We start from the raw sequence: 8,426 nt of genomic DNA, 5'->3' as shown, positions 1-8,426 counted from the left end.
TATACATATACTGTATGCATATAGTTTTGCAATATTACAAAGAGAAAAACTATAGGAAGTGAAATTGCATCTAGCAAAGCAGGTTTTCCACATTTGACTTTATTTAAAGACGTGTGAATGCATCTTTTTTTTCTTTTCTGCAGAACACAGTAAAAAAGATGTACAAAGCTCAGTTAAAATACACACATGTCCTTCCTGTGATGGCATCATAAATAGTTTGAGTTGAGTTGAGCGACTTTGAACTCACACATGGGAGGCTTCTGTGATGTACAGCTGACTGCAGCTGGGAAACACCCAGAGAAGCATAAAAACCAAAACATGCAATGCACACACAAATGAATACGTTTCATCTTACTACATTCACTCTCTCCCTCCCCACACATCCCCTAAGCACACACAAACACGCACAAACACACCAGCAGAGTTCCCACTATTACCCAGAGGTACTGTTTGGTGGTAACACTTTGTTCCACACGAGAGGTGCTGAGATGTCTTTGGAGTCCAGAAGGACAGGGAACAAGTATGAAGCCTGTGTTAGAGGGAAAAAAAATGCACTTCTTATCGGATGTAATTATACATTGAAGACTGCATGTGTGTGCTACATTTTTTGTCTGCAAATCTGTTATGTAAAACAAAAAACAACATTAAAAAATGTCAGATTAATTGTATCTCTCCTCAGAATGTTTCATTTATGCATGGCTTTTACCGGTACTACACACGTATATAATAATAATGTATTATAATATGTAGTATATAGTGTATACATTGTTCTCGTAAACCAAAATTACCTATCTTGAGTGAATACTGACAGCATTTTATGATAGCAAAACTTGGTGTCACAGGTGGAGTCTCTCATCAAAAACAGGCAAATGCTCCTCTAGGTGGCACCGTCATCATGTGAGAAGCTGACAAACTCTGAAACAGGAGTAAATCAGAATGAGCACCAAAAGTTCACTACAACTTAGACAGCAAACAGAGACTAGAATATTTCAGACTCTCCTTTTTTATTTTATCTTTAAGCCTCCAGTTTTAGTAATAAAGCAGGTAATAAAAGAGACCAAGTCTCAGTTAAAACACAAACTAGAAATGTTTTTGTTTTTAATCCTGTAAAATGAAATTTGGGTGTGTTTTACTAATAACAACTCATAATTAAGATAAGTATATAAGGAAGTTTGCTTATTTATTTGATCCCCATTAGCATCAGCAGCATGCTGCATCAGCTATTCTTCCTGGGGTCAATTTAAAGGTAACACCAAAAGGGGACATCCTGATTTTTTGTTTACCATAACAATATTATTTGAACTTTTACTCTCTCTGATAGTGACTCAAAATATTCTAAAGAAACATTTCAATTATTTTAACTGTGTTGTTAGCCATTTTAGCAATGTTCTGTCCATCCACATTCAGACATTCCCCTTTGTCATCACTTCCTGTTTCAGCACGTCAACTGTTCATCTCAGCAGCGTGATTTTTTTTATCTATTTATTTTTTGCAATATGTTATTAATGTTATATCTCCAAAAATGCATTCATTTTCATTAAAAATTGTGATGTCACAGCCACCTTAATGTGTAATGTTTAAGTTCTTACTCAGTAAGTACTCTACATTGGTTCTTGTGTGGCAGGATGAATTGCACCTGCTGGCAGGGTAATTGTGGTGTGGCAGCCAATGACACTAGAGGGTGCTCCCTATAAAAAGCACAGGTAAACTGCAGGTTTAGATTAGATTGGTTGGCTGAAGACACGTCACCGTGTGGTCCAGTGTTGTGCCTGCTGGGTGCCAAGTGCAGGTGAGGATGGCTGTCATGCACACTTRTAATTGTTTCAGCACAGTTACTTATAAACTTCTGCACCAGCAGATAACTGTCGGCATGTTTGCCCTCACCACTGATTGTGGGTGTAGTGGCTGCTGTGGCCAGAGTTTGTGCCCTTACGTGATCTCCCCACAAGTGAGAGAGGAGATTGGCATGATCGGTATGTGGACACTATGCACTGACTCTTATTGTTTGTAAATTGCTTTTAACCTGTTAATGTAATGTTTTATCAGGAATTGTGGGTGGCAGCTTTTAACTTGACCCCATCAGCCCCGCTGCTGCTTTGCCTCATTTTGATTCTCCTGTGTTCCTACAAAATGTTTGACTGAGGTGTGGCGCTCGAAGACACGCCCACGCCACGGAGGAGGGGAAGCAGAGGTTTACTATCCAGCAGTCTGGTTGAATCAATTGTTTCTCTGCTGATCAAAGACTACTTCTAAACCACAACTTTCCAATTTTATCTGTAAATTGTCTTTTTGGTATTTGTTTATTTTTTGTTTCTAATTTTGTTTTTATTCTTTTAGCTCAGTGCTGAGGACCAGTGACGGTGGTGTGGTTGACCTGGATGGCGGTGTCCCTTTTGTGTGTGCATGCTTGCGGTGATCAACACAGGTGGAGGGAAACCCAAGGAGTGAGTGTGGTTTCACGTGTGTTTGTAGTAGTTTGTCTTTGGGAGCCGCTCGTCCAGAACAGGTCTGGCACCTACCGGTAAGCCTCAGTAGCTGAGCATTAGTAGTTTGTTTTCTTTTGTTTTTATTTTTTGAACAGTTTGTTTTTTAATCAGTCTATCACATTTTGTGTTTTAATAAAACAACTTTCTGTACTTGAAAACTGTCTCTTGCTTTTTGCAAAACCGTACCTGTGTGTCTTGACTTTTGATTTTCTGGGTGAAAGTTATTGGTTGTTGGTGACAACCAAACTTTAATGTTATAGCCCCAGAAGATCACCACTTGCCACACTTGGAATCAGTGAATACCCAAAGTGAAGTACTCATACAAAATTTAAGAAAAACTTGTGTCAGGAATGAATCACATACGTGTACATGTGTGTTCATACAGTCATATTGATATAAGAGACTGTGAACTGACAGCTATTCACAGTCAGTCTTAAGATGTGTGTCTGTGAATGCACATGAATTGAGTTTAATTATTTAACACATATATGGCAAAACATATGGGGCAAAGACAGGTTTTGGCTTACTTTAACTTTTGCTGAAACTTGGACCACACATTCAGCCAGACAAGCTGTGTGAGGCCTGTCTGAATAAGATTAATATTAAAACTTAACCCTGAAAATAACTTGTTCTGCTTTTCGTATAAAATCTACAACAACTTTCTGGTTTGGGAATTCTTGACTCTTCGGATATTTTTCTAGGTCATGATCCAAGGCAAATGAAAAAAAAAACTTTAAGATCTTTATTTTTAGATCTTATTCAGTATGAAGCAGGTGATAAAAGTCTGTGATTGATTTGGAAAGTTTGAATGTTGAATGAGTTAGAGCAGGCTGCTGATAGCGTTTTGATCCTGGATCTTGTACAGACTTGCAAACTTGGGCCTGAATCCTAAATGTTCAGCTGCAGCATTAAAAACTTTTAATGTCATACTATGATTTATTGCTGTTAAATGCTTATTAATCTGTTAAGAGTATTTGACAGTTGAAGTGCAGGTTAGGGGATTTCTCAGGTTTTTCAAAAAAAAAAAGAAAAGAAAAAGGAAAATGAATTAATTTAGAGGACATATCAGAAAAATAAGGCACAAAACAGTAAAAATGGCTTCCGTTTTATTAAAAACTCCTTTAAGCTGAGATGATGGCATCTTATGGTGAACTAAACTTTCCTGCATACCTCTCCTGCTTCCTTCAGTCTTTGTATCTCTTCTCTCTTTAACTCATTGCTTTAACATAACTTGGTAAATGGTAAATGGACTGAACTTATAGAGTGCTTTCTCAAGTCCCTCTGGACCCCACTAACCACTCCGCCACAGCCACCCCTATAACTTGTCTTGTAATGCATTTTTAATACTGTGCATCCTTTTAAACTCTGTATTCATTTAGCCAGTTGGGTTTTAAATTACAATATTTGCACAGATTTGTCAGAATTTAGGTACAATAAAGCATAAAAAGGCCTTTGGGTAAGAAGGTATGACCTTTAGAACGAGTATTAAAAGGACTTAATGAAAAATGTGTAATCAATGGCCTGCTTCCCATGACAACTAAATTATTGGGAGGGAAACATAAATGTTTTACCATATAGAAAAAATAGTAAAAGTTCTGGTTAAGATTATTATTTTTTTACCTCTGTTCCTGAGTGGATTTGGTTTATACTAGTAAAGTCTTCAGACCTAATTTAAAGCTATGCCATCATCAGCCAACATGATTGAAGTAATCAGAGTTACAATCAATGTCTTTATTTTTTTTCAACTTGTTCATTTCCTTAATTTGTCCTGGATCAAAGCGTTCCTCTAAAAGTCTGCTTATGCTTTTGTTCTGAAATATAGAAGAACAAACTTCCAACCCTGGAGGAAGAAGCTCCAAATCACATAAAAAGTGAAATTAGGTTGCTTATTTGCCAAACCTCACTTGTTTATTGCATTGAGACACAAGCTAGAACCGTGATTTCTCAATAAGCCAAATGAAACAAAAACAACCTGATTCATGCAATGTTTGAATAAAAGCTTTTTATCAGTGAAATAAAGGAAAATATTCACAGTTTCAGTGCAGACTCTCATGGTTTTCAATTTATTGGTCTAAACTTCAACCACTCCATGCAACAAAATCTGTCTGGCCTAACTCTGGCCCACACAACGTGCTAAAGACCCTGTCTCACTATACTATTCTAGACAACTTATGCCAACTTGTGAAAATTTGTTGACTATTTTATTCAAAATGGCTATATAGTCGTTCAGTAATTGCTAGCGTTATAGGATGTATTGGTTCTAAGGACACTTCCAGTACATTTTTTAATTCCATCTTCAGCTTCGTCTTTGGTGTTGGACAAACTTTTTTATAAGTTAGCAGTGGCGGATCTAGGATTTTTCAGTGTAAGGGGCCATAAAGGGGCCACAATAATCATTGAAGGGCCAAGCATTTTTTTCAAACATCCTTGCACACAAATTCCCAGTTTTTGTAAGGTTTATACATTTAACCAGTCACACATGTTCAAACACTTGTAAAAGCTTGCACATTAATTTCTCCTTATCAATTTTACATGATTTATTTACCGTACATAAATTAAGTACTCAAACACACACATGTAAGAAAATCTAGCCATCGAAAATAAACGTTTGTTTTTTTTGGTGTCACTGATCAAGAAAAAAAACTTTTCTGCAGGATTGTTCAAATTAAAAAAGACTGTAAGCTTGCTTTATGTTGGACTTTCCTATTTGACTCACTGGCGCCACTAGTGGTTGGAAGTGGAACTGCATCCACCATCATTGTTCTTGGGCAAGGATAGATGAGTGAAAGGACTGGGACATTTCAAGGGGCCAATCAGATTTCAGATGGGGCTAATGCCCCTGTGGCCCCACCACTAGAACCGCCCCTGTAAGTTAGCATTGGTTGTCTAAAATGTTATAGTGTAACAGGGCCTTAACATCTGGCGCAGATAACACAATGTCGGCCCTTTGGTGGCCCAGATGTGGTTTGTCAGAGGTGGTCCATTCATGGGCCAGCACTACATAAACCAAACCAGAATCGGACTAGTTATGGTATTACCAGACCACTTGTCATGCTAGCAGTCAGTCAGCAATGACAGCTAGATATCTAACCCACACCTTTTTGCTATACGCATAGTATAGTAGTATAGTATAGTCTGATTCATTAAGAAGTAAACAAACTTACTTATTAAAAATGTTCTTATGTGTCATATGTCAGCATTTTTGCAAACAACTAACTTGATAAACTGATTTAAACTGAAGATGTACTAAGTTTCCTGGTGCAAACAAAATATATATGTTAAAGTGTTTGTTTGTTGGTTAAAATAAACAAATGTGGACCTGTCAAAGTGCCAGTGTTCATCTGGTCTTGTGAGCAGTTCTAAGATCAGTTTAATGTTTTTTTTCCTTGTTTTTCATTTTCAATAGTCATTTTGGTAACATTTATTGCTCATTGAAAAAAAATGTTTAATTGAGAGATTCTAAAAATTGCAAGATTAAAGTATCGAAAAATTCTGTATGAAACTGCTGAGAGTCATCTGCAGCCCAAGTTGTTTATGTGACCCCTGTCTGAGGATTTAACATTTTCAAAACAGCACATTTAATGAGACAGCTCCAAACTCAAGGTGGATTTATGGTTGTGTGGAAAAGCTTTTCTTTAACTTTTTTTTTTGCAACATGATGACAAACAGGCAAGTAATTGAAATTTTTGCGAACACAGCTGTAATTTATCTAACTTGAATAAAAACATTTTATCGGCTGGTGTTGGTGCCTTAAGAATGCATTTAGAACTCAGCTCCTACATGTCTCAGTCTCCACTTTAGTTAGAAATTAATTTTGCTGTGTACCCCTAACATTATTACTCTAACTGTATATGTGAACCAGTTGGCTCCACTACAAGTGCAGCAGTATATTTGTATGCAGTAAGCCCAACAGTAGAGCTCTCACTAGTCATGCAGTCATTGATCAACAGGTGGAGCTATTCCACATGAGATGAACCCAGACAGTAAGTGATCCTGACCCATTGTGAGGTCCTGGCTGCAGTCTGTTCATGTGAGTTCAAATCTGGGCTCTGCTGAGAGGCAGATGACAGATGTGTGTGATGCCACAGGTATTCGTTGCAGAGGTTTGCTTTGTTTACTGTTGCAGTTTGCAATAGCATGGCTGTGTATGGTTTTCAGACATGCATTTCTTCTGCAAAAAATACACAAAACCTGGTGTAGTAGGCTTGTTTGAAATACAGTATATGATCCTGTGTAAAAACTGTGTGATTTGAAAAAAATAAGTTTACATGAAAAGACAGAACTGGCTATAACAAAAGGGAGTGTTACTGAATTTTCATCTAGTTTTACAACTGGCAAAAAGTTAATTTTACTTCTATATGTCCATAGAAGTGACATTTAAAAAAGAGAGAATAGAAAAGAATCAAACTCAAGTGTTTCAAACTAAAATGGATTTCTGCCATTTTAACACAATTTCAGTCTCCAAAATGTCATTGTGTCTCATTCTAAAACTTCACAGTGCTGTTGCTTTTGTAGATGTTTATGGTAAACAGTAAATGGCCTGCACTTATATAATGCTTTATCAACAGGGGCAGAGCCAGAGAGGTGGCAAGTGCCACCCCTGGCACCTGACTGGCCACCCCCTAGTGATTGACAAGTGGGGTGGCGATCACATGGGGCATTTCAAAGATGAGAAATCAATGAGAATTGTTTTGACTAGCAGGGTTAACTTTCAGAATGGCATGGGGATTGCTTTTGGCTACCACCATAACAAATTTCAGCTTAATATTCCTAAAAGTGGCTGAGCTGTAGCCATTTGAAATCAGCTTTGGCAGCCAACTTGGATCTAATATTTGAAATCAGATTTTGTTGAAAAAAATTGTTTCTGGGCTACTACCACACTATTTTTCAGCTTTGTATGTTTAAAAATGGCTAAATTATAGGTCTTTGTAAATTAGCATTAACATTAGCTTAGTTGTTACTAGCAAGTATTTGTTTTATCATTCTTGGCTACGATCACTCACAAAAATTAATCTGTGTATCTCCTAAACAGCTGAAATAGAACCATTTGAATTTAGCTGTAGCGGACATCTTTAACTTTCAAATCTAGAGTAGTTTTATCTACTCGAATGTGCCCCCAGAAAAACACCTTGGCCTCTGTGCCACCCCTTGCAAAAAATGTCTAGCTCTGCCCCTGTTTATCAAGTCCTCAAAGGTCTCCAGAGCTCTTCACACTGCAATCAGTCATTCACCCATTCACACACACATTCACACACTGATGGTACACGGTAGCCACAGAATGGTCTGTGGCAAACTGACAGAGGTGAGACTGCCATTCAATCAGTGCCACTGTATCCTCTTACCACCACCAGCAGGCAAGTCTAGTCAAGTGTCTGGCCCAAGAATGGACGTAGTGGGTGGTTTGACCTGGCAACCCACCGTTTACAGGACAACTCCACTAACCACTCAGCCACAGCCGATTTGTTTGCAAAAACTTATTGGTTTGTTACACCTGTCAATTTGCGGTCCATTGTCACATTGTGAGATACGTTAAATGTTAAGATAATGGTAAGACGCAAAATGAATCCTGACAGAAACAATGCAATGAAAAGTTAGTGCAGTGTAAAATAGATTTTGAAGCTGTTTAAGCAGATATTATTTTTTTATTTTATTTTTACTCATCCATTCATCTATTCTTTTAACATGCTTCTTTCTTTCAGGGTCACGACGATCACTGGTGCCCATATCCATTAGTCACTGTGCGAGGGGTAGGGTACACCCTGGACAGATCACAAGTCCACTCAGGGCCACAAAGAGATGAGACATACACCTAATGTTCGTGTTTTTAGTCTGTGGGAGGAAACTGGAGTGCCCGGAGAAAACCCATGTATGCACGGAGAGAACTCTAACTCTCTTTCATAAAAACACAATAAAAATATGATTTGGAATGTAATGTAAAAA

At 37.7% G+C, this 8,426-nt stretch overlaps 2 long non-coding RNA genes across 4 annotated transcripts in view; one reads left to right on the top strand and one right to left on the bottom strand.

Moving 5' to 3' along the window:
* Positions 1-173: 173 nt before the first annotated feature.
* LOC106521606 (uncharacterized) overlaps positions 174-8,426 on the bottom strand; it is a 36,928-nt gene continuing 28,675 nt past the window's right edge. The window contains exons 3-4 of one of the 3 annotated variants that reach the window (XR_001310694.1): positions 789-915; positions 174-529 (exon numbers count right to left, since the gene is read on the bottom strand). This is a non-coding gene — a long non-coding RNA (uncharacterized LOC106521606). Of the gene's footprint in view, positions 530-549; positions 916-8,426 lie in introns of those variants that run through there. The other 2 variants (XR_001310695.1, XR_001310693.1) reach the window with 2 other exon arrangements.
* LOC106521604 (uncharacterized) lies at positions 1,624-2,609 on the top strand. The gene is made up of 3 exons (XR_001310684.1): positions 1,624-1,789; positions 1,859-1,973; positions 2,047-2,609. It is a non-coding gene; the product is annotated as an uncharacterized LOC106521604 (long non-coding RNA).

The sequence above is a fragment of the Austrofundulus limnaeus genome, unplaced genomic scaffold, assembly GCF_001266775.1.
Source record: "Austrofundulus limnaeus strain Quisiro unplaced genomic scaffold, Austrofundulus_limnaeus-1.0 Scaffold112, whole genome shotgun sequence".
In the NCBI taxonomy this organism is placed as follows: Eukaryota; Metazoa; Chordata; class Actinopteri; order Cyprinodontiformes; family Rivulidae; genus Austrofundulus; species Austrofundulus limnaeus.
Note: the sequence above shows the minus strand (reverse complement) of the source record. Positions and strands in the feature narration are given on the sequence as shown.